The sequence below is a fragment of the Pongo pygmaeus genome, chromosome 3 (genome assembly GCF_028885625.2).
Source record: "Pongo pygmaeus isolate AG05252 chromosome 3, NHGRI_mPonPyg2-v2.0_pri, whole genome shotgun sequence".
Taxonomy (NCBI): Eukaryota; Metazoa; Chordata; class Mammalia; order Primates; family Hominidae; genus Pongo; species Pongo pygmaeus.
This window is the reverse complement of record NC_072376.2, coordinates 48,962,923-48,988,469: the sequence shown is the minus strand read 5'-3', so window position 1 is coordinate 48,988,469 and position 25,547 is coordinate 48,962,923. Positions and strand designations below refer to the sequence as shown.

At 37.8% G+C, this 25,547-nt stretch overlaps 1 protein-coding gene and 1 long non-coding RNA gene across 2 annotated transcripts in view; one reads left to right on the top strand and one right to left on the bottom strand.

Moving 5' to 3' along the window:
- The window catches only part of TMPRSS11F (transmembrane serine protease 11F), a 125,467-nt gene extending 124,727 nt beyond the window's left edge, over positions 1-740 (bottom strand). The window contains exon 1 of the mRNA XM_054485450.1: positions 485-740. The gene's annotated coding sequence lies outside the window, so the exon portion shown is untranslated. The remainder of the gene's footprint in view (positions 1-484) is intronic.
- On the top strand, positions 371-24,708 carry LOC129035225 (uncharacterized). Its single transcript, XR_008502147.1, has 3 exons — positions 371-1,580; positions 3,835-3,958; positions 24,544-24,708. It is a non-coding gene; the product is annotated as an uncharacterized LOC129035225 (long non-coding RNA).
- Positions 24,709-25,547: the final 839 nt, after the last annotated feature.

Sequence of the window (25,547 nt, the reverse complement as noted above, 5' to 3'; positions counted from 1 at the left end):
CTAAATCAAATTTTCAGTAAATACCAATAAAAATTTTAACTTTTTAAACGTGAATATTACAGACTGTAGTCACTTAACGCCTGGAGACTGTGTGGTTCATAAAACAGGGCCTTAGGCTCGCTTCTAGGGACTGTGGGACTGGGACTATGGCCAGAAATTAACATTTGTGTCACACGAAAAACCCACCTGCAGACATACCGTGCTTACCTCCTTCTTGAACTCCCTTCTTTCCCGCCTCCAGCCTCTGGCCCCTACTTAACTTTCTCCCCAGACCCCTACCCCCACCGCAGCTTCCAGAACCATCTTCTGGGCTTTCCCATCATCCCCCAGCCCAAGACCGATTCAGCCTTTCTTTTGTGTGCGTGTCTGGTTAGCTCCTTTCCAAAGAACCATGAGTTCCCACATCAGCCAGAATTACTGCACCGAAGTAGAAGCTGCCGTCAGCAGCCCAGTCAACCGGCAGCTGCGGGCTTGCCTTACCTACCTCTCTCTCATCCTCCATTTCCACCGCGACGACGTGGCCCTGGAGGGCATGGGCCACTTCTTCCGAGAGATGGCCCAGGAGAAGCGACAGGGCGCCCAGAGTCTGTGGAAGACGCAAAACCAGCGCGGAGCCCTCTGCGATGCCATCCAGAAGCCGTCCTAGGATGAATAGGACAGCAGTTTGGGCGCCCTGCGAGCCGCGTTGGCCCTGGAGATGAACCTGAACCAGGCCCTGCTGGATCTGCACGACCTGGGCGCAAAGCATGCAGACTCTCACCTCTGTGGCTTCCTGGAAAACCACTTCCTAGGCCGCGAACGGAAACTCATCCCGACCAGACTCAGCAGGCTGGAGGGGCCCAACCCGCGCTGGGCAGGCCTCTTCCTCCAGCGCAGCAAGGAGCCTGCGGGCCCCCAGGGGCCTTCAAGAGGCCCGCCGGCCACATCCCTCTGTCAGACCTGGGGCGGCGTCCACCCGAGCTGCTCCCTTCAGCCTCAAGATACTTTTTCTTTCTTTCTTTCTTTTTGAAAGAGTCTCCCGGCCTGGAGTGTAGTGGTGATCTCAGCTCACTGCAACCTCCGCCTCCCCGGTTCAAGTGATTCTCCTGCCTCAGCCTCCCGAGTAGCTGAGATTACTGGCGCAAGCCACCACCCCTGGCTAATTTTTGTATTTTTAATAGAGACGGGGTTTCACCATGTCAGCCAGGATGGCCCCGAACTCCTGACCTCAAGTGATCCGCCCGCCTCAGCCTCCCAAAGTGCTGGGATTACAGACGTGAGCCACCGGGCCAGGCCCTCAAGATAGTTTTTAACCACCCCGTGCCCTTCCCCAAGCTATGGTCCAAGTAGAAGCAACCCTTCTTTTTACAGAAAAAGAAGTTAAAAAGAGAAAGAGGAAAACCCGCCCACGAATTCTCAAAACAGCAAACAAAAACCAAAAAGAAAACTGTCATTGAACAGTTTGCTTTTAAATTTGTTTTAATTAAAATACATTACACATTTTCAGGGTGCATAGAGACTTTTTCAAAATATGTTACAAATAAGGAATTTCCACAGAAACTTGTAACAACAGTAAAGAACTACTACTCTGCCTGGTCTCCGTAAGTCTTAAATGTGCTGTTTTGCCTGGTTTTGCTGTGGTGAAATTCTTTCACAATGATTGCAAGAATTGACCAAGACCCCATACAAATAAAAGAGTGTAACTCAGTGCCTACATTCAGACTAGATTTAGGTCACAACCACACCCCTTCCACAAAAGCTATGACATGAAGGCAGATATAGCATATTCCAACCCAATCCGCATAAAGTATTAATTCCAGTCACTCACAGTGACTAATTTGTCATGGACAAGGACACACTTTTACAACTCTAGAAAGTCTGAATGACAAAAACCAGGAGTTTGTGCTGTGATGAGATAGCCATGATGTGAGTTAATGAAATAGAAAAATAATTCATATTATAATAGTCTGTTTTTGATGTGAACACTCTCTTTGCTTAGGCTTTTCTGGACCAAACCTGAGATGTCTTGTTTTGTCTTGTTGAGTTGGCTTAGAAGTCCACAAATATTCCCTCAGGACGGCAGTTCTTTCAAAACAGCCATTGTACACACTAATTTAAAATGCATGTTAAATAAGGCTTAGGAGTAACTACAATAGTTGCTAGGAGATGATTTTCTGTTAGACACCCGTCTTAGAGGCAATCCAGTTGCAGTAGGTGGTCACTCTCGTGTAGACCCCTGGACTATTGATTGCACCACAGTCATTCCTTCGCCAGCTCACTACTCCAACAAGGTACCAAATATACCAAATATTTCGAGAATTAGGATGAACTAGTGGTCCTCCAGAGTCACCCTGAATAAAAAAAAGAATATTTATCATTGTGAGAATTTCCTTTCAGATACTTTACACTAAATGATAGCCCCAGATAAAGTTTGTAAGTCATTAGCATTTTACCCACAGTGTAAATCCCTGTGTCACCATTAACCTCAACTGTGACTGACCAGAATACCTTGCCTAGGACTCTGGAGTTTACCTGAAACTGAAAGGTGTGATTTATTTTTAAAATTTATTTATATTTTAGAGACAGGGTCTCACTCTGGCTCCCAGCCTGGAGTGCGGTGGCATAATCACAGCTCACTGCAGCCTGGAACTCCTGGGCTCAAGCGATTCTCCCACCTAGCCTCCTGAGTAGCTAGAAATACGGGCATGCCACCACACTGAACTAGCTATTTTTTTATTTTTTGTAGAGATGAGGTCGCTCTGTGATGCCCAGGCTGATCTTGAACTCCTGATATCAAACAGTCCTCTTGCCTTGGCTTCCCAAAGTGCTAGGATTTCAGGCATGAGCTACTGCACCAAAGGTGTGATTTAATAAGTTACAAGCTTTAATTACATGACAAAGCTTTGGAGACATATGAATATACTTGGAATATGGACTTCATATCTGAGAAAAGTACCAGAACTCTAACCATGAGGGGATAAGAAAGTGAGAGGAATTTCGAATGGGCTAAAAGTAATTGAAAAAATTCTGAGACTGATTATTTATTGAAATGTAGCTAAGAATCTGGACTGTGGTGCTAGACAGCCTAGGTTTGTATGCCAGCTATGATGTCCAAATTACTAAAATTTCCTCTGCCTCTATTTCCTTATCTATAAGATGAGAATACTGGTATTACCTACATCATAAGAGTTTAATGATGATTAAATGAATCAATATTTGTAGAGGACCTAGAACAGTGTTTGACTCAGAATAAGTCCAGCATAAATGTTTGTTAAACACTTAAAAACATATGCTGCATGTAGGGAAGAATTACTTTAGTGCCAAAGCTGAGAGGAACTTTGACAGGATTGGAAAAGTGCAAATTAATTGAAGTATAGAATTGTCTTCATATTGATGATTTTCATAAAGTAAGAGCAGTTATTTATATACTATTGATCAATGTAAATAATGGCCAGAATTACCTGGCAGGCATCAATATTTCCTTCCATGTACCCAGAACATAGCATTGTATCCTGTACCATACCATGATAGGCTTCTTTAGCATTACAAGTGTTTGTATCAATAATCTTCACAGATGCTTTCTGAAGGAACACTGGGTATTTACCTAAAGGAATTAAATATTATCGGCAAACAAGCTGAAAGAGCTGGATGACCTTGATTTATCCTCTGTACATAAGACCCATGTTTGACTGTTGCATACTTTTAGAATGAAAAGCCCACTCACTTTCCTCACTGAAACTGATAACAAAGAAATGTTCAAATTATAATTTGAAATATGTTTCTAATGTTGCCTGTCTCTCTTTGATCTCCCTTCCTACATCTTTGGACCAGAGCTTTCTCAATTGGCTTTTCCAGGTTAGGGAGGTTCTCCAACCAAATTGGTTTCCTTGGAACGTTTGAAACCCAGGCAGTTTGCAAAGTCATAACTCCTTATGCATCATTCCCTAAGAGATTGTCTGAGAGTACTCAACATCTGGAGGTAAATGATGCCTTTGACTCTACACCTAGATTACTATTTTCCTGTTGCTTTTGTAGCTTACATGGTGTGTTAAGTTTTCACTGATCTTACCATTAAATGAAAGTCTTCCTCACCCTGTAACAACAACTCCTTCACCAGGTGGAAAAATCTGTGTGGCTTCAGGAAGACAAACTCAATGTACATCATTCTTAAATAAAACTTTTTTAGTGAGCAGTATAAGTGCAATATCATCATGATGTTCATACTGGATATAGTCTTCATGAATAATAATTTGTTGGACATCATGTTGCATATAAGGAAGAGTTACTTTCGTGCCAAAGCTGACTGTATAGTTTTTTGGATTTTTTGTCCTAAAGAAAAAAAAATCATGTATTTTGTATTTATTTCAAGATAATAGAAATACACTCTGCATCTACTGTACTCTTTTCTTGGCATGAATATTTGTTTGCTCTATAGTCCATTAGCAATGATATAATCTGATTTTTAACTCATTTGAAAAAATCTTGAGATCCTACACCATACACCATGTAAGGCAATGGGGGAATAGAATAAAAATAAATGGCCATGTCATCAAAAAGTTTAAATCTAGTGAAAGGTAGGTGTAAATGTTAGCAGTTATAATAGGTTAAATAGTGGTGTATATAATTAGTGGGACTACAAAATAGGAAGACTTAAATCTGTATTCTTAAGGGAATGGAAGATTTCTTAGGGTAAATAGCATTTTGGATAAGACTATGGGACTAAGTCGCATTTGCCTAAAAGATGAGGTGATGGGGGCAGGCATGTGCAGAGAGGAAGGTACATATGAAATGGAATGTGTTTCAGCAACTACAAGTAGTTTAGGGTGTCTGTATTATAAAGTGATGAGAGGTAAGTATCATGTGAAGAAAAAATGCGCTGTCCAGAATGAATGACTCTTCCCATTTTTACTGAAAAGGTAGCAAAGTCTTAGATAGGCTTACCATATAATTTTTCTTCCAAACCAGGACACTTTTGAGAATGAAAGGGAGTGCTGCTAATATTTAAACAGGGATAACGGGTGCAAACTGGAACTTCCTCCAAAGCCTTTGTTTTCTGTAGCCTTGGGCAACATAATGAACTTACACTTTAAAGCAGTGAGCTGCAGTCACCAAGTGTCTTTCACTGATCATTGATGCCCCACAATAGTGTTGCCCATTCATTTTAAGGCTTGCTTGTCATAGCCATTCTCCTTCCTGAGCAGTGGAACCTCCCCTGACTCTATCAAATGTAGGTGACATCCTTGCTCGTCTCCCACAGCCTGTGAGAAAAAGTCAGTTTTGCTTCATAAGAATAGGAAAATAACATTTGATTACAAAGCAGAGAGTGAGCTGAGTTGGCTTTGCATGGTTATATCTGACAATATCTTGTGCTGATAGGTACAGTGTAATCTGTACAGGAATCACTAGCAGCCAGTGCATTGCTAGCATACCCAGCATACTGTCTCCAAGACACCAGCACTTGGAAAATGTGAGCTGTGGAAGGCAGATAAAGTTATAGTTAAGTCCATGCTCTGCAACCAGACGCCCTGAGTTTGAATTCTGCCCTCACCATTTACAAGCTGGATGAATTTGGGCAATTATTTCATTTATTTGTGCTTCAGTTTCCCCATCTCAAAAATGGAATCATAATCATAACCATCTGTAGGATGGTTACAAATATTAAATGAATTACTGTATGTGTAAAACACTTAGAACTGTTCCTAACCAATAGTAACAAATCATGATTGCTGTGCTTTAGATCACCTCATAAATTTAATTAAAAAGGATCTGAATTTATGGTTGTTGATAATTTTTGCAGCATTGACCTTACTATTTCTGAAATAGAACACACAATTCATAGTAAATTTAAAACCTAGCACCACTGACCTTGGGGCGATGGATTAAGACGGCAGGTCTAGCAGGGCAGAAGGGTCCATAAATAATTTGAAATTTCAAAATCAAGTGTTAATACAAAGGAGAGAACACTGGTTTGTTGGAATTGTTCTTTTACTATACATGAATGTATGATATGGAGGTACCATCTTCATGGCTCCGCATGAGAGACTTCTTTCTTATTTAATTAGAATTGTATTCTACGTCATCTATAGTGGAAAATTGTGAGTGTCTTTTCTTAGAAGAAGAGGAATTCCCTACAAGTGAACCTAATTCCTGTCAGTATACAAAAAATAACTTTTAAAAAGTGACCTGTCTTATAATGGTGGATCCAATGCTATTTTTAAAAGTTATAGGAGATTTTTAAAAGATTAGCAAGACACATCAGTACTTATAAGGACTGTTTAAAGTATCAATATCTGCTTTTGAATGAAAAGCAGCCTGCTCTCACCCCTGAATCAAATAAAAGGTTTGGTATTATTGTGATTTGATTGTGTTTTTAATAGTGAAGAATACAAATAATTGCTCTGATGTAAAACAGTGACATTCATTTAAAAATATTGAAGATCAGTTTTGTGTCTGATATTTGTGATATATGCTAGAGATAAAATGATGAAAGTAATACCACTCCCCTCATGAGCTTACCCATAAGCCTCAGAGAATTCATATCTGTAGTCAAGGACCCTGAGTGGTTCTTCATCATCTGATGTAAGATACTTTAAATTCTTTTTCTTGTGTTTTCTTTCATTGATCTGGGACCCTTGAATACCAGCCATATATGTGCTGTCACACTGTTGTTATCAGGACTGGAAACAACATAAAGTTTTCATATGTTGCTGAAAACAGCATTTTCTTCCTCATTGTCTGATCTTTCATAGCTTGATTTCTTCTGTTCTTTTATGGGTTTGTGGAGTACCTTTAGGTTAAGCACAGGACCATCCATCTTCTTATATTTGCTTGGTGACAGTATGCATGCAGCTGTATTATTCAATATAGAGGACAAGCAGTTACACAAATCTAAAAAAAGGGAGGTCGGGCGTGGTGGCTGGCACCTGTAATCCCAACAATTTGGGAGGCCAAGGTGGGCAGATCACCTGAGGTCAGGAGTTTGAGATCAGCCTGGCCAACAACGTGAAACCCCGTCTTCACTAAAAATACAAAAAATTAGCCAGGCATGGTGGCGGATGCATGTAATCCCAGCTACTCAGGAGGCTGAGGAAGGAGAATTGCTTGGACCTGGGAGGCGGAGGTTGCAGTGTGTCGAGACCATGCCTCTGCACGCCAGCCTGGGCAACATGAACAAAACTCTGCCTCCAGAAAAAAAAAAGAGTTGCCTGAGGCATAGGGTAAAGGTATCACCTAAGAACTGGGATAATTTATTAATACATTCATCAATCATTTGTTGAACAACTGCTATAGACAAGCAACTGAGCTAGGTGCTATTAGGTGATGCAAGGGTGACTAAGACACAGTTTCTACTCTCAAGGAAACTGTAAATTTTTAGGTGAGATAAAACATATATGCAAATTACTAAAATAAATGAGGTGGAAGCAATAATTTATTTATCTTATCTGGAGATATTCCCAGGAAGGTTAAGTCATTTTTTACATAAAAGATCAGAGAGATTTGCATGGAGGAAGTGACATACACACTGAACCTTAATGTATTTTTGTTTCTGCTTCATTATCAAGCAGAAAATTGCATAAAGCAGAGATGAGAAGGAATATTTCTTCAGAATAATTGATGGCAATAATATTAATTAGCATGTATTGGGCATCTGCTATATTCTAATGTACTTTGTATTACACAGCCAATGTACTTTGTTACCACATTTATTAGCACAGTCTCCACAACAATCCTGCAACATAGGTGTCATCTTCATTTTATAGACAAGGAGAAATTGAGGTTCTGGGAAGTTATATAATGTATTCAAGAGTAAGTACACACTACACTAGGATTTAGATTTAGTGCAGTTGACTGTATAACCTGGGCTCTTTACAGAGCTGTCTGTATGCTGTACACTGTCACTCTGTGCCTAGTCATACAGTAACGGCAGTGTCTAGGAGATTGGGCTCAACCAGAGGAGGATCTTTAATGCTAGCTGAGGGGTAGCAGTGATGGAAAGTTGTTGATTTAAACTTTATTTGAGGAAGATTAATCTGACCATGGGTTTTAAGGAAGATTTGTCTGGAAACGGGAAAAGGGCAGTCAGCCTGAGGAGCTAGCCAATAGACATGCAGGAATTGTTAAGGAGTCCTGAAGCTTGTGTCTGAAGTGGCATTATTATGCTTTGAGACTTCTTCAGGGATGTTCAATATTTTGGCACATAAATCAATAATAATTCCTGGGAAGCACTCAGGTCACATAAATTTGATTATTATAGCAGTGTATGCCAAAGTGAAAATCTTTGTCCTGTGGCCTCTTCATGACTGCCTTTTGGCCCATGCTGTTTATAGATACTTGAATTTACATGCATGGGAAAACAAAACAGACATCTCCCGTGGCTGCAGTCATCTCTGAGAGATATCTGGGCCCTTCAACTTTAATCTCATATTTATGTTCAATACCAGAATTGACTTCCAATGTTAATGCTAGTTGAGAGCTTAATCTATTCTACAATTCCAGGAGTCCCAGGAGCACGGAAGAAGAGCAGACATAGTCCTGCGACACTGATGGAAATAAAAGCAATAATTGCCTTATCTGAAATGTGTTTATTTGTGAGTGTTTCCACACATATTTTCTTTTCTTTTTTATCCTTAGTACTGTTCTATGAGTGAGGCAAAGCAAGTGTTACTACTAACATGTAATGAGATAGTGGAACAGACTCAAAGTGATACAGTAACTTGCCGAAGACTCTAGGGCTATTAAATGGCAAAGGCTAGGCTCAGGTTGTCTAAATCTATTCTATGGCTACCTCGGCTAGTTCATGCCACTCCAAACCCACATGTAGGGAACACAGCATAGCTATTTTACTTCTTATTATGGTGACTAGAAGGTTTTCTTGATCTCAAAGTCTAGTTAAATATGCTGTCTCCTAACCTGTATCTACTAAGAATTCTAGGGGTATTTCCACAAAGTGATTAGCTGATTTGCAAGTGAAAAGACAGGAGAAAACAGGATCTATATTTATGCTACTGCTAAATAAAAATTTTAGAGCATCAAACATTGGTCTACGGGACTATCTAATGTTTTCTGAACATAAATATTTAGGAAACCAAAAGGATGAGACATTTATAATTTGAGGATTAATGTATTCTCAATACATCTAGTGAATTCAACTATATAGCCCCAATCTTAGGTTTCATATTGAGAAATTAGTCTGACATTTATGATAATGCTTGATATTCATAGCTTATTGGCTAAGGACTATAACGTATCAATAGACTCTTTTCACAGAGAAATTTGAAGTGTACTGGTATGTATGATCAGTTGATCTCTTTTTTGATGGTTAATGTTGGTTACTTACACCAGTGTGATGACTTGAGAAAAGATATATTGTCTGTAAATGCTAGAACTTTGAAATGCATCAACCATCTGTTAACAGAGAAAATAGTCAAATATCAAATTCCAATATTTATATTTCAGAGAATTAACAATGAAATATAGGAAAATACTAACTTACCCTACTCTCAAGAATTTGGCTAAGATAGTTATTTTCTGGTGATGTCACCCTTTCATAATTGCTATTATACGGGATATGCAGCATTTTAAAGCTACCTTGGTAGAAGTAGATCCTGTTTGCTGTGAGATCAAGAAATGATCCAAGAATTATTTAAATCAAATAAGCTTCAAATCCAGATATAGGTTACACAATAATAACAACTAGTATGTATTGTGCTCATATTAGATATTGATACACTCTTTGGGTACAGTTGACTAGATCATCTAGGCATTGTGTTTACAGGACCAAGAATGAAGTAGATATATATTTATATTATGTGATATAAATATATATTATATATATCTATATTCCTGTTTCAACCAATATGTTACTTTGTCTGAACTTTGAGATATATATATATCAATCACAAATAGACAGAGATAAGAGAATGTTTGAGATGGTAGATGAAGATATAAAAGTTCAGACAGAGTAAAATATTGGTTGAGACAGGAATATATACTATAAAGAGATTTCCATCTATAGTAATCAACTGTCAGATTATGAAAAAAAATAGTTACCATGTAAGTATCTACTATGTGAAGATATTTTAGAAAAACTTTATGAAATATATTAATCTTTCAGGAGAAGTGTAGTCTCAGAGAGACTAAGTAATTTACCCAAAATTATATAGCCACTAAGAAGAGCCAAGTATCAAAACTCAATTTGTCTGACTCCAAAGCCTATACTTAAGCTATTATATTTCCTACCTAAAATTTCATAGATACTAAGCTACTTGACATATGATATGTGTTATCTCCAATGTGATACATATTCAGCATTTAGCAATATGCTACATACTGCATGAGTGCTAAGCATATAATAAGAACTAAATAAATATTAATATTATTTTGCAATATGATTATTGCCTTTGAAGATCATCTTGTGGAAGAGATGATATGAATGAAACCATTACATGTGGTATTAATATGATATAATTAAATGGCAAAGTTTATTTTTCAACTGCAGGTTCTATGTGAATGCAGAAAAGGAGACAATATGATTAAATATAATATCACTATAAATGTGAAAATATTTTATAATGAAGTTGATGGAAAAAGAGGACAGAACGTTCTTAACAAAATGCTGAAAATGGGTTGATTATAAGTGATTTATGAAGGAACATTGTTAATTTCAGTTAGCTTTTCTGTGGGTCATAGACCTTTTACTATAGAGATAAACTGATAAAGCTTTATAACAGTAGTTTACTAGGTTTTTTTATAAGTAGCAAAAACTAGACTCTGAAACTATGCAACTTCTATCTCATAATTCAGTGTTCCCAATGCATCATTCAGTTATTTGGATTCCTAATTATTTCTACCTATTACAATGTTCAACAGCCATGAATATTCCTTAATTAATACAAGATTAAATTAATGTAATTAATAGATTGGTGGGATATGGATTGGTTTGATTACAACTGAATGGAGCTCTTTTCCCAGAGAGAGTGAATAAAATGAATATTTAACGTCTATGGCAATTAAGATAAAGAAAACATACCCTAGAACAAGAAAATCAACTCTTGAATATCCTGTTACTAATTTAATTCTGTGTAGCAGTCTTAATGGGACACTGAGATTGCTCACTAACTATACTGAGGTCACTGTGAATACAGCCATTCTGCTCAGTTGATACCTAATGAGATGAAAATAACTTCTGGGAATGGGATGTCTACAAGGTATACTTGTACCATATGATTAACATTTCCATCTATATAAGTAGTTTCAATGCCAATATGAATTGAGAAAGATGGATAATGGAGCAGAAAAAAAAGGAAATCATTCTATAACATTTCCATAACTTAATTATGTAAAATCTATAATTAAATATATTTAATTATATTAAAACCTATTCTGGAAAGAAAACCTAAAACACACACACACATATATATTGTTTTCCTGAGTGCTCTGGATGCAATATCAGGGTTTCAGCATAAGTTATGAGAGGACTTCTAGCTGAAGCTGACAGAGCAAAAGCACTTTTACATTTTCATACCCCTAAGCCCAGAAAAAGAACAAAAGTTAAGAATAGTGGGTTCTATTCTAAGGAAACAAACAATGCAGCTACAACTTACAACTTCAAATTTAAAAATGTGAAGCAAACATGCTCCAAACTGTAAATTATACACTGAAGTGAGAAATTATATACATCAGAGATAACATCTCACAAATTAAGTTAGATGCACATTTTTCTAAAAGTTCTCAATGATTAAGTATTAAGACTTCAGAGCTGGCCAGGTGCAGTGGCTCACACCTGTAATCCCAATACTTTGGGAGGCTGAGGCAGGTGGATCACCTAAGGTCGCAAGTTCGAGACCAGCCTGGCCAACATGGTGAAACCCTGTCTCTACTAAAAATACAAAAATTAGCCGGGCTTGGTGGCAGGAGCCTGTAATCCCAGCTACATAAGAGGCTGAGGCAGGAGAATTACTTCAACCCAGGAGGGGGAGGTTGCAGTGAGCCAAGATTATGCCACTGTGCTCCAGGCTGGGTGACAGACCAAGAGTCCATCCCTTAATAAAAAAGAAAAAAAAAGACTTCAGAGCCTAGAAAAAGACAGGAATATTTCTGTAAAGGCCTATTTTAACACTGCATAGTGGCAAAAGTAATAATAAAAGTGAGGGTGGAGCCAAGATGACCAAATAGGAACAGCTCCAGTCTACAGCTGCAGGCGTGAGCGACGAAGAAGATGGATGATTTCTGCATTTCCAACTGAGGTACTGAGTTCATCTCACTGGAGAGTGTTGGACAGAGGGTGCAGGACAGTGGGTGCAGTGCACTTAGTGTGAGCCAAAGCAGGGTGAGGCATCACCTCACCTAGGAAGCACAAGAGGTCAGGGATTTCCCTTTCCTAGTCAAAGAAAGGGGTGACAGATGGCACCTGGAAAATCGGGCCACTCCCACCCTAATACTGCGCTTTTCCAACAGTCTTAGCAAATGGCACACCAGGAGATTGTATCCCATGCCTGGCTCGGAGGGTCCTATTCCCACGGAGCCTCGCTCATTGCTAGCACAGCAGTCTGAGATCAAACTGCAAGGTGGCAGCAAGCCTGGGGGAGGGGCGCCTGCCATTGCCAAGGCTTGAGTAGGTAAACAAAGTGGCTGGGAAGCTTGAACTGGGTGGAGCCCACTGCAGCTCAAGGAGGCCTGCTTGCCTCTGTAGACTCCACCTCTGGTGACAGGGCATAGCCAAACAAAAGGCAGCAGAAATCTCTGCAGACTTAAATGTCCCTGTCTGACAGCTTTGAAGGGAGTAGTGGTTCTCCCAGCAAGCAGCTGGAGATCTGAGAACAGACAGACTACCTCTTCAAGTGGGACCCTGACCCCCGAGTAGCCTAACTGGGAGGCAACCCCCAGTAGGGGCAGACTGACAACTCACATGGCTGGGTACTCCTCTGAGACAAAACTTCCAGAGGAAAGATCAGGCAGCAACATTTGCTGTTCACCAATATCCAATGTTCTGCAGGCTCAGCTGCTGATACCCAGGCAAACAGGGTCTGGAGTGGACCTCCAGCAAACTCCAACAGACCTGCAGCTGAGGGTCCTGACTGTTGGAAGGAAAACTAACAAACAGAAAGGACATCCACACCAAAATCCCATCTGTACATCACCATCATCAAAGACCAAAGGTAGATTAAACCACAAAGATGGGGAAAAAACAGAGCAGAAAAACTGGAAACACTAAAAATCAGAGTGCCTGTCCTCCACAGGAACGCAGCTCCTAACCAGCAATGGAACAAAGCTGGATGGAGAATGACTTTGATGAGTTGAGAGAAGAAAGCTTCAGATGATCAAACTACTCTGAGCTAAAGGAGGAAGCTCGAACCCATGGCAAAGAAGTTAAAAACCTTGAAAAAAAATTACACGAATGGCTAACTAGAATAACCAATGCAAAGAAGTCCTTAAAGGACTTGATGGAGCTGAAAACCAAGGCACGAGAACTACATGACAAATGCACAAGCATCAGTAGCCGATTTGATCAACTGGAAGAAAAGGTGTCAGTGATGGAAGATGAAATGAATGAAATGAAGCGAGAAGAGAAATTTAGAGAAAAAAGAATAAAAAGAAACTAACAAAGCCCCCAAGAAATATGGGACTATGTGAAAAGACCAAATCTACATCTGATTGGTGTACCTGAAAGTGATGGGGAGAATGGAACCAAGTTGGAAAACACTCTGCAGGAGAACTTCCCCAATCTAGCAAGGCAGGCCAACATTCAAATTCAGGAAATAGAGAGAATGCCACAAAGATACTCCTCGAGAAGAGCAACTTCAGGACACATAATTGTGAGATTCACCAAAGTTGAAATGAAGGAAAAAATGTTAAGGGCAGCCAGAGAGAAAGGTCGGGTTACCCACAAAGGGAAGCCATCAGACTAACAGCTGATCTCTCAGAAGAAACTCTACAAGCCAGAAGAGAGTGGGGGCCAATATTCAGCATTCCTAAAGAAAAGAATTTTCAACCCAGAATTTCATATCCAGCCAAACTAAGCTTCATAAGTGAAGGAGAAATAAAATCCTTTACAGACAAGCAAATGCTGAGGGATTTTGTCAACACCAGGCCTGCCCTAAAAGAGCTCCTGAAGGAAGCACTAAACATGGAAAGGAACAACCAGTACCAGCCACTGCAAAAACATGCCAAATTGTAAAGACCGTCAAGGCTAGGAAGAAACTGCATCAACTAACAAGCAAAATAACCACCTAACATCATAATGACAGGATCAAATTCACACATAACAATATTAACCTTAAAGGTAAATGGGCTAAATGCTCCAATTAAAAGACACAGACTGGCAAATTGGATAAAGAGCCAAGACCCATCAGTGTGCTGTATTCAGGAAACCCATCTCATGTGCAGAGACACACATAGGCTCAGAATAAAGGGATGGAGGAAGATCTACCAAGCAAATGGAAAACAAAAAAAGGCAGGGGTTGCAATCCTAGTCTCGGATAAAACAGACTTTAAACCAACAAAGACCAAAAGAGACAAACAAGGCCATTACATAATGGTAAAGCAATCAATTCAACAAGAAGAACTAACTATCCTAAATATATATGCACCCAATACAGGAGCACCCAGATTCATAAAGCAACTCCTTAGAGATCTACAAAGAGAATTAGACTCCCACACAATAATAATGGGAGACTTTAACACCCCACTGTTAACATTAGACAGATCAACGAGACAGAAAGTCAACAAGGATATCCAGGAACTGAACTCAGCTCTGCACCAAGTGGACCTAATAGACATCTACAGAACTCTCCACCCCAAATCAACAGAATATACATTCTTCTCAGTACCACACCACACTTATTCCAAAATCGACCACATAGTTGGAAGTAAAGCACTCCTCAGCAATGTAAAAGAACAGAAATTATAACAAACTGTCTCTCAGACTACAGTGAAATCAAACTAGAACTCAGGATTAAGAAACTCACTCAAAACTGCTCAACTACGTGGAAACTGAGCAATCTGCTCCTGAATGACTACTGGGTACATAACAAAATGAAGGCAGAAATAAAGATGTTCTTTGAAACCATTGAGAACAAAGACACAACATACCAGAATATCTGGGACACATTCAAAGCAGTGTGTAGAGGGAAATTTATAGCACTGAATGCCCACAAGAGAAAGCAGGAAAGATCTAAAATTGACACCCCAACATCACAATTAAAAGAACTAGAGAAGCAAGAGCAAACACATTCAAAAGCTAGCAGACGGCAAGAAATAACTAAGATCAGAGCAGAATTGAAGGAAATAGAGACACAAAAAACCCTTCAAAAAATCAATGAACTTAGGAGCTGGTTTTTTGAAAGGATCAACAAAGTTGATAGACTGCTAGCAAGACTAGTAAAGAAGAAAATACAGAAGAATCAAATAGACCCAGTAAAAAATGATAAAGGGGATATCACCACCAATCCCACAGAAATACAAACTATCATCACAGAATACTATAAACACCTCTATGCAAATAAACTAGAAAATCTAGAAGAAATGGAAAAATTTCTTGACACATACACCCTCCCAAGACTAAACCAGGAAGAAGTTGAATCTTTGAATAGACCAATAACAGGCTCTGAAATTGACACAATAATTAGTAGTTTACCAACCAAAAAAAGTGCAGGACCAGATGGATTCACAGCCGAATTCTACCAGAGGTACAAGGAGGAACTGGTACCATTCCTTCTGAAACTATTCCAGTCAATAGAAAAAGAAGGAATCCTCCCTAAATCATTTTATGAGGCCAGCATCATCCTGATACCAAAGCCTGGCAGAGACACAAGAAAAAAAGAGAATTTTAGACGAATATCCCTGATGAACACCAATGCAAAAATCCTCAAACTGGCAAACTGAATCCAGCAGCACATCAAAAAGCTTATCCACCATGATCTAGTGGGCTTCATCCCTGAGATGCAAGACTGGTTCAACATATGCAAATCAGTAAATGTAATCCAGCATATAAACAGAACCAAAGACAAAAACCACATGATTATCTCAACAGATGCAGAAAAGTCCTTTAACAAAATTCAACAACGCTTCATGCTAAAAACTCTCAATAAATTAGATATTGATGGGACATATCTCAAAGAGCTATCTATGACAAACCCACAGCCAATATCATACTGAATGGATAAAAACTGGAAGCACTCCCTTTGAAAACTGGCACAAGACAGGGATGTCCTCTCTCACCACTCCTATTCAACATAGTGTTGGAAGTTCTGGCCAGGGCAATTAGGCAGGAGAAGGAAATAAAGGGTATCCAATTAGGAAAAGAGGAAATCAAATTGTCCCTGTTTGCAGATGACATGATTGTATATCTAGAAAACCCCATCATCTCAGCCCAAAATCTCCTTAAACTGATAGGCAACTTCAGCAAAGTCTCAGGATACAAAATCAATGTGCAAAAATCACAAGCATTCTTATACACCAATAACAGACAAACAGAGAGCCAAATCATGAGTGAATTGCCATTCACAATTGCTTCAAAGAGAATAAAATACCTAGGAATCCAACTTGCAAGGGATGTGAAGGACCTCTTCAAGGAGAACTACAAACCACTGCTCGATGAAATAAAAGAGGATACAAAGAAATGGAAGAACATTCCATGCTCATGGGTAGGAAGAATCAATATTGTGAAAATGGCCATATTGCCCAAGGTAATTTATAGATTCAATGCCATCCCCATCAAGCTACCAATGACTTTCTTCACAGAATTGGAAAAAACTACTTTAAAGTTCATATGGAACCAAAAAAGAGCCCACATTGCCAAGTCAATCCTAAGCCAAAAGAACAAAGCTGGAGGCATCACACTACCTGACTTCAAACTATACTACAAGGCTACAGTAACCAAAACAGCATGGTACTGGTACCAAAACAGAGATATAGATCAATAGAACAGAACAGAGCCCTCAGAAATAACACCACATATCTACAACTATCTGATCTTTGAGAAACCTGAGAAAAACAAGCAATGGGGAAATGATTCCCTATTTAATAAATGGTGCTGGGAAAACTGGCTAGCCATATGTAGAAAGCTGAAACTGGATCCCTTCCTTACACCTTATACAAAAATTAATTCAAGATGGATTAAAGACTTAAACGTTAGACCTAAAACCATAAAAACCTTAGAAGACAACCTAGGCATTATCATTCAGGACATAGGCATGGGCAAGGACTTCATGTCTAAAACACCAAAAGTGATGGCAAGAAAAGCCAAAATTGACAAATGGGATCTCATTAAACTAAAGAGCTTCTGCACAGCAAAAGAAACTACCATCAGAGTGAACAGGCAACCTACAGAATGGGAGAAAATTTTTGCAATCTACTTATCTGACAAAGGGCTAATATCCAGAATCTACAATGAACTCAAACAAATTTACAAGAAAAAAAAACCCCATCAACAAGTGGGCAAAGGATATGAACAGACACTTCTCAAAAGAAGACATTTATGCAGCCAGAAGACACATGAAAAAATGTTCATCCTCACTGGCCATCAGAGAAATGCAAATCAAAACCACAATGAGATACCATCTCACATCAGTTAGAATTGCGATCATTAAAAAGTCAGGAAACAGCAGGTGCTGGAGAGGATGTGGAGAAATAGGAACAATTTTACCCTGTTGGTGGGACTGTAAACTAGTTCAACCATTGTGGAAGTCAGTGTAGTGATTCCTCAGGGATCTAGAACTAGAAATACCATTTGACCCAGCCATCCCATTACTGAGTATAAACCCAAAGGATTACAAAACATGCTGCTATAAAGACACATGCACACGTATGTTTATTGCGGCACTATTCACAATAGCAAAGACTTGGAACCAACCCAAATGTCCAATAATGATAGACTGGATCAAGAAAATGTGGCACATATACACCATGGAATACTATGCAGCCATAAAAAATGATGAGTTCATGTCCTTTGTAGGGACATGGATGAAGCTGGAAACCATCATTCTCAGCAAACTATCACAAGGACAAAAAACCAAACACCGCATGTTCTCACTCATAGGTGGGAATTGAACAATGAGAACACATGGACACAGGAAGGGGAACATCACACACCAGGGCCTGTGATGGGGTGGGGGGAAGGGGGAGGGATAGCATTAGGAGATATACCTAATGTTAAATGACGAGTTAATGGGTGCAGCACACCAACATGGCACATGTATACATATGTAACAAACCTGCACGTTGTGCACATGTACCCTAAAACTTCAAGTATAACAAAAAATAAATAAATAAATAAAAGTGAAATCATACAATTGTGACATTTTTATTGTATATGATCCAATCTCCCAGCTAAGGCAACTTGCTGAAGGTAAGCTGGGGAAAAAAAAAAGAAAGGACATCAGAAATTCCTATGTCATAATTCAGAGAGTCTGCAAATTAGGGAGATTTCTTCAGGGCCACTCCAGCTTCTTAACTCTTAAAAAACGAAACTAAGTGGACCCTGGGGTTAAAGAAAACAACAATGAGATAAGAGAATTTTTGAGATAATAGATGAAGATATAAACTGCAGACTCCCTCAGCCTGGAAGTCCGAGACAGAGCATTAAGGGAAAAAACATCCATAATTAGAAAGGAGAAAGTTAAATTGTCCCTGTTTACAGGTGACATAATCTTATATTTTAAAAAACACTAAAGACGTAACCAAAACATTCTTACAACTGATAAATGAACTCAACTAAGTTTCAAGATTAAAAACCAACATATAAAAATCAGTAGCATTTTTATACATCAATAACAAACTGGTAGAAAAAGAAATCAAGAAAGCAATCCCAACTACAATAGCTACAGAAAAAGAGAAACCTAAAATAAATTTAACCAAGCAGGTGAAAGATCTCTATAAAGAAAACTACAAAACTCTGAGGAAAGAAATAGAAGACATTCAAAAAAATTAAAAGACAACACATGTTCATGGAATGAAATAATTAATGTTGATAAAATGACTATACTACACAAAGCAATCTACAGATTTAATGCAACTCCAATCAAAACACCAATGACTTTTTTAACCAATAACATTTTTCACAGAAATAGAAAAAACAATCCTAAAATTGTTTTGGAACCACAAAAGACCCAAATAGCCAAAGCAATCCTGAGCAAAAAGAATAAAGCTGGAGGCATCACACAACCTGACTTCAACATATACAACATATACTCCAACAAAGCTATAGTGACAAAAATCGTGTGGTACATATTTACAGTTATCTGATTTTTGACAAAAGCAGCAAGAGCATACATTGGGGAAAGGACAATCTTTTCAAAAAATGGTGCTGGGGAAACTGGATATCCACATACAGAAGAATGACAGTAGACCCCTCTCTTAGATTGTACACAAAAATCAAATCAGGGTGACTTACAGACTTAAATGTAAGGCACAGAACTGTAAAATTACTTGAGGAAAATATAGAGGAAATGCCCTAAGACATTAGTCTGGGCAAATGTTTTATGAATAAGACTTCAAACGCACAGGTAATAAAAGCAAAAGTAGATGAATGGGATTATATCAAACTAAAAAACTTCAGCACAACAAAGGAAACTATCAATAGAGTAGAGAGACAACCTGAAGAATAGAAGGAAGCTATTCATCCAACAAGGGATTAATATTTAATATCTGGAATATACAAGGAACTCAACAGAAAAAGAAATCCAACTAAAAATAGGCAGTTGATCTGAATAGACATTTTTCAAAAGAAGACAAACAAAGGGACATCAGGTCTATTTTTTAAAATGCTTGGCTGGGCGTGGTGGCTCACACCTCCTAGCACTTTGGGAGGCCAAGGCAAGTGGATCACCTGAGGTCAGGAGTTTGAGACCAGCCTGACCAACATGGTGAAACCCTGTCTCTACTAAAAATACAAATATTAGCCAGGCTTGGTGATGGGCACTTATAATCCCAGCTACACAGGAGGCTGAGGCAGGAGAATCACTTGAATCTGGGGGGTGGAGGTTGCAGTGAGCCAAGTTCGTGCCACTTCACTCCAGCTTGGGCAAAAGAGCAAAACTCTGTCTCAAAAAAAATAAATAAATGAAATAAAATAAAATAAAATGCCCAACATCATTAACCATCAGGGAAATGCATATCAAAACCACAATGAAATATAATCTTACCCCAGTTAGAATGGCTGTTATAAAAAGACCAAAAATAACAAATGCTGGCAAGGATGTGGAGAAAAGGGAGCTCTTACACAATGTTGGTAGAGATTTTAAATTAATACAGCCATTATGGAAAACAGTATGAAGTTTCTTCAAAAAGCTAGAAATAGAGCTACCATATTGTCCAGCAATCTTACTACTGGGTATATACATATCCAAAGAAAAGAAAATTAGTTTGTCAAGAAGAAATCTTTGCTCTCATGTTTATTGCAGCACTATTCACAGTAGCCCTAAGTGTCCATCAACAGATGAATAGGTAAAGAAAATGTGGCATATATACATCATGAGATACTATTCTGTCATAAAAAAATGGAATCCTGTCATTTTCAGCAACATGAACTGGGGACATTAAATAAAATAAGCCAGGCAGGCACAGAAAGATAAATACTGCATGTTCACACTTACATGTAGAAGCTAAAAACTTTGATCTCATAGATGTAGAGGGTAGAATAATGGTTACTAGAAGCTGGAAAGTGTAGGAGAAGGGAAATAGGAAGAGGTGTGTTAACAGATACAAAACCAAATTACTGTTAGGCAGGAGGAATAATTTCTTGTCTTCTAAAGCACTGTAGGATGACTATATTTAACAATAATTTATTATATATTTTCAAATAGCTAGAAGAGAAAATGTTGAGTGTTCTCGACAAAAGTAAATAGATAATGTTTGAGGTGATGAAAACGTTAATTACCCTGACTTGATCATTACACATTGTATACATATATCTAAATATCATGCTAAACCTTACAAATATATACAATTACTAGTCAATTTAAAAAAGGAAAAACACTCCCTCAGCCTATAATCTACCCTCTAGGCCCACTTCTTACAGTATTCTTTAGAAAACATCTATCCCAAGCCCCAAAGAGTAAATAATAGTTACAAATAATGCAGTAGGGAACTTTGTAGATCTTGGAGGAAAAAAAGCCAAAAGGAAGAAAAAATATTTTTAAAAACTAGAAGAGGAATTACCAAGGGAACAAAAATGTGTTAACAGCTAATTCCAATGGCCTCAAAGATGCAGTATACAAAAGAACTAAACAATGTACAACCATTTAGTGAAGAAGACAGGTAAGCTGCAGAATTTAGTAAAGGAATGGAAGAGGAAAATAAGACTATCAGAGATAAAAGCCACATTGAGAAGAACAGATACAGATTTTTAAAAATCTTGTAACATGAGGACAGGCTTGAGCAAAACAAATAAAATAAAATTGAAAAGAGAAACTAAAACTGTTGAAGGAATAAACAACATGAAAGGAAAAGGAGGTCCAACAGATGCATAATTGGCGACCCTGAAAAAAGAACTCAACAAAGAAATTTAAATCTGTAGCTTTAAAAGGCCCATTTGTTCAAAGAAAAATTAAAGGATGAACACAATACTAAGACTGACTGGATCTGATGAATCTATAGCATAAATAATCTTGTGATGATTCGGCAGAAAAAAACAACAAAAATAATTTACATTTATATTTACAAATAGGAAATAGTCAGGATCTTTTCTTTGACAACACTAAATTTACAAAAATACAGTGGGAAAAGTTTACAAAGTTCTAAAGAAAAGATAATATAAACAAATACATTTTTTGCTTATATATTGTTATGCATGTAAAATCTCAGGAATTTCAGCAGCTCAAAATCTTATAAGAATGACTTCAAGAAGACCTATAACAAACCTAGAGATTAGTCATAATAAGAAACTCGAGAATCAAGAACTTTCACTTAAAGATGATAAATTTAATAAATGCATCTATACATGTTTCTTCCCCAAATCCCGCTAAAATGATAGGAAAATTGTGTGGTTTGGGGTTTTAAGGAAGTTAACTCATAAAGACAATGATAATGGGAGAGGAGGCAACAACAGCATTATGAAAGCTGGAGACAGGTGAGTGGTAATTCGCCTAACAGACTCAAGAAACCTAAAACCTTATATTGTAGTGGGAAAAGTAAAGGCATGTGCTGTCTTAAAAGGCAGCTTAAATGGTACCAGGCACTCATGGAAGTAGGAATAGAAGAAGTGAAATTAAAACCAGAAAAATTGATTGAAACAACTAGCTCCCAGTGTCTTTCCCAACTGCTAAGGTTTCAGACCATGGAGACTGAAACATTTGAGGTCAGGTGCACCACACTCAAAATATCTATGCTGGACTCTTCCCAACTTGACTACAGAAAGCTACCAGCAAATATTATATTCATGCAGAACAAGGGAGGAATTTTCCCTATCTAAGAATTCCGAACAATCCAAGAGAAAATACCTAAATATACTGGTAATTTAGGTTCTCTCAACAAAACATCTAACCAGATAGAACATCTGTAATAAAAACCATCACCAATAGGCACTTCCTTCAGTCAGGTCTTTGATTCCCAATCTTAAAAATTTGCAGACACCAAAGGATCAACATATATTTGAGAAAAGTATGAAATAAGAAATATGACCAAAATAACCAAAGAAAACCTTGGAAGAAAAAGACTATTCAGGCCAAAAAAAATTTAAACATTATTATCTTCAGAGAAAGTGTAAGAAATAAGATCAAGATGTTATATAAAGGAACATTTAGATAATTAGAAAGATATCTCAGAATTTAAATATATAATAACAGAAATAAGAAATAGAAAGTTTAGAAAGTAAACTTGAGAAGATCAAGAACCTGATTTTTTATTTATTTATTTATTTTTTTTTTGAGACGGAGTCTCACTCTGTTGCCAGTCTGGAGTACAGTGGTGCAATCTTGGCTCACTGGAACCTCCGTCTCCCAGGTTCAAGCAATTCTCTTGCCTCAGCCTCCCGAGTAGCTGGGACTACAGGCACGCACCACGACGCCCCGCTAATTTTTGTATTTTTAGTAGAGATGGCATTTCATCATGTTGGCCAGGATGGTTTTGATCTCCTGACCTCATGATCCACCCGCCTTGGCCTCCCAAAGTGCTGGGATTACAGGCATGAGCCACCGCACCCAGCCAAGAAAGTGATTTTTTTAAAAAAGATGAAGAAATGAAAAATATAAAGGAAAAGATTAAAAAATTAGATGTCATATTTAGGAGTCTCACTGTCAAAATAACAGGAGCTTCAGAAAGAGAGCATGAAGGACAGGAAATCAACAAAGACATAATCCAAGAAAATTTCCAGGAACTGAAGTACAATGAATTTTCAGATTGACATAGCCCACTAAATGTCAGCACAACAGATGAAAATAAGATCTCCACTCTGTCACATTACCATGAAATTTCAAAATACTGTGGACAAAGAAAAAAAATTCAATGAGGTTTCAGAACATGAAGGACAAGGTAGAAGAGGTTTCCCTCAAAAACTATAGAATCAAAATGTCATCAGACTTCTTGACAGGATCTTTGAAGGCAATAAGACAACAGAGTATTAGCATCAAAACTCAGAGGAAAAATTGCTTTCCACTTAGAATTCGATATTATTAATTAAGGTAAAGGGTAGAATTAAGACATTTTCAGGCACACAAGTTGGCAAAAATGTACACTTCCCATCATAACCCTTTCACAGAAAGCTCCTGGAGTATATACTCCACTACAACTGAGTGAATACAATAATAAAAAAGAAATATGGAATTCAGGCATTAGGGTGTCAGATTCAACAGATAGTTGAAGGTAAATCTCAGGATGCTGCTAAAGGGAAATCCCAAAATGACTGCTATGTTGCCAGAATATGAATGTGTACAGAATCTTCATTCTTCCCTAGTAGAAAGTGAACAGATGATGCCAACAATTGAAAAATTAGAATACAGCAATATTAAGAATCAAAGAATAGAAAGTGGTTGTGTTTGAGAAGTGGAAAACAGGGATAGTGAAGGAGGGGCTGTGTTTGCATAAGAAAAACTCTGAGTAACTATTTGATTATTTATAAGTATATCTAACTTTGGAGGAAAAAAATCAACACCCAGGCATAGCAATACATGAAGAAAGAGTTGATGATGAGTATATGCTCCATCTAAATATATATTCCAAACTAAACAACTGCAGCAACATTTATTACAGACCAGAACAAAGTGTTACAAATGTTGACAATGTAGTAAGAATAATATTGCTAACAAACTACTGAGAAGTGTAGGAGGAAAATGAAAAGTACAAATACATGATTTTCTTGTCTTTCATAGTAGGATATAAATGATATAATATCTAAAGTTAAAACATAGCATTTTTTAAAAATGACTCAACTTTTCTTATGTTTTCCGAAGTCTATCTGTGCATTCATGTCTGTGTATGAATATCCATTATTTTACCTGTGTATGGTGAAAAAGATGTCTGCAATACAGTGTTTGACAAATGTTAGCAATGCTTATTTCTGTAATCTGTGGTTCTTGGTGCCATTTTAAAGGGAGATAATTCATTGTTTCCAATTTTTTCTATCTTTTGTAGAAATTGAAATAAAGATTACAATAAAATGAAATAAATAAAATGTATTATTTACCAACCTACTGCCAGAAAATGAACCAGGAGACCAATAGTTATTCCAAAGATTGCCAACACTCCAAACACAAGAAGGGCAATCATCCATAGTGACACAGATGTACGGAAAGCCATGACTGGTCTGCAAGTAAAGGATGATATGAATATGAAGGCTCTATCAGAAATACCACAGTCATTTTAAGTCTGTATTTCTTGTCTCCTGCTCGCCCCTAGAAACTCTACAATTCAGACACAATAGTAATAAAAGACATTTTAAAAAGGAGGAAGAAAGGGAGAGCGGGAGGGAGGGAGGAAGAGTGAAAGGAAGAAACAAAGATTAAAAAAAACAGCTTCCCTTAAAGCTTTTGATTGAACCTCTCTAAATCTGTTATGAGGTTACATTTAGGAGTATAGTGGTTGGTTACAAGTTATCTATACTTGGCACCTTGCTCCCTCCCATGATCAAGGATTAGAAACAGAGTATCAGTAAGTGAAGATCTTGTCAGGTCACAGGGGTGGGGAAGGGAAGGGAAATATCTTAGAAGTTCTTTATGCCTAAACCCATGTTAATCTTTTAGAGTATGATCGTGATCCTATATTATTTATTATGTCTTTATTTTATACAAAGAACATGCGCAAATATGAAGTGCTATACTGCGTTAGAGCACTGTCCATCTATCTTATTAGCTTATTTATTACTCTGTTTCAAAGAACTCTTTCGTAGAAAAGCATGTCGTGATGAATCTACAATGTCAGGTATTTTCACTATGTCATGTTTAAGCAAAAATTTGTTTTGAGAGCCTCAATCTCAGTTGAAATAAGGATCTGTGGGAGTTTTCTAGACAAAATGGCATAGGAAGACATCTAGGAAGAGGGAACAACATGCAATGCTTAAAGAAAGACCAGCAATTCAATTTTGTTATGGCAAACTGTGAGTCACGAATCATTCAAAGATGATATTGGAGATTATGATG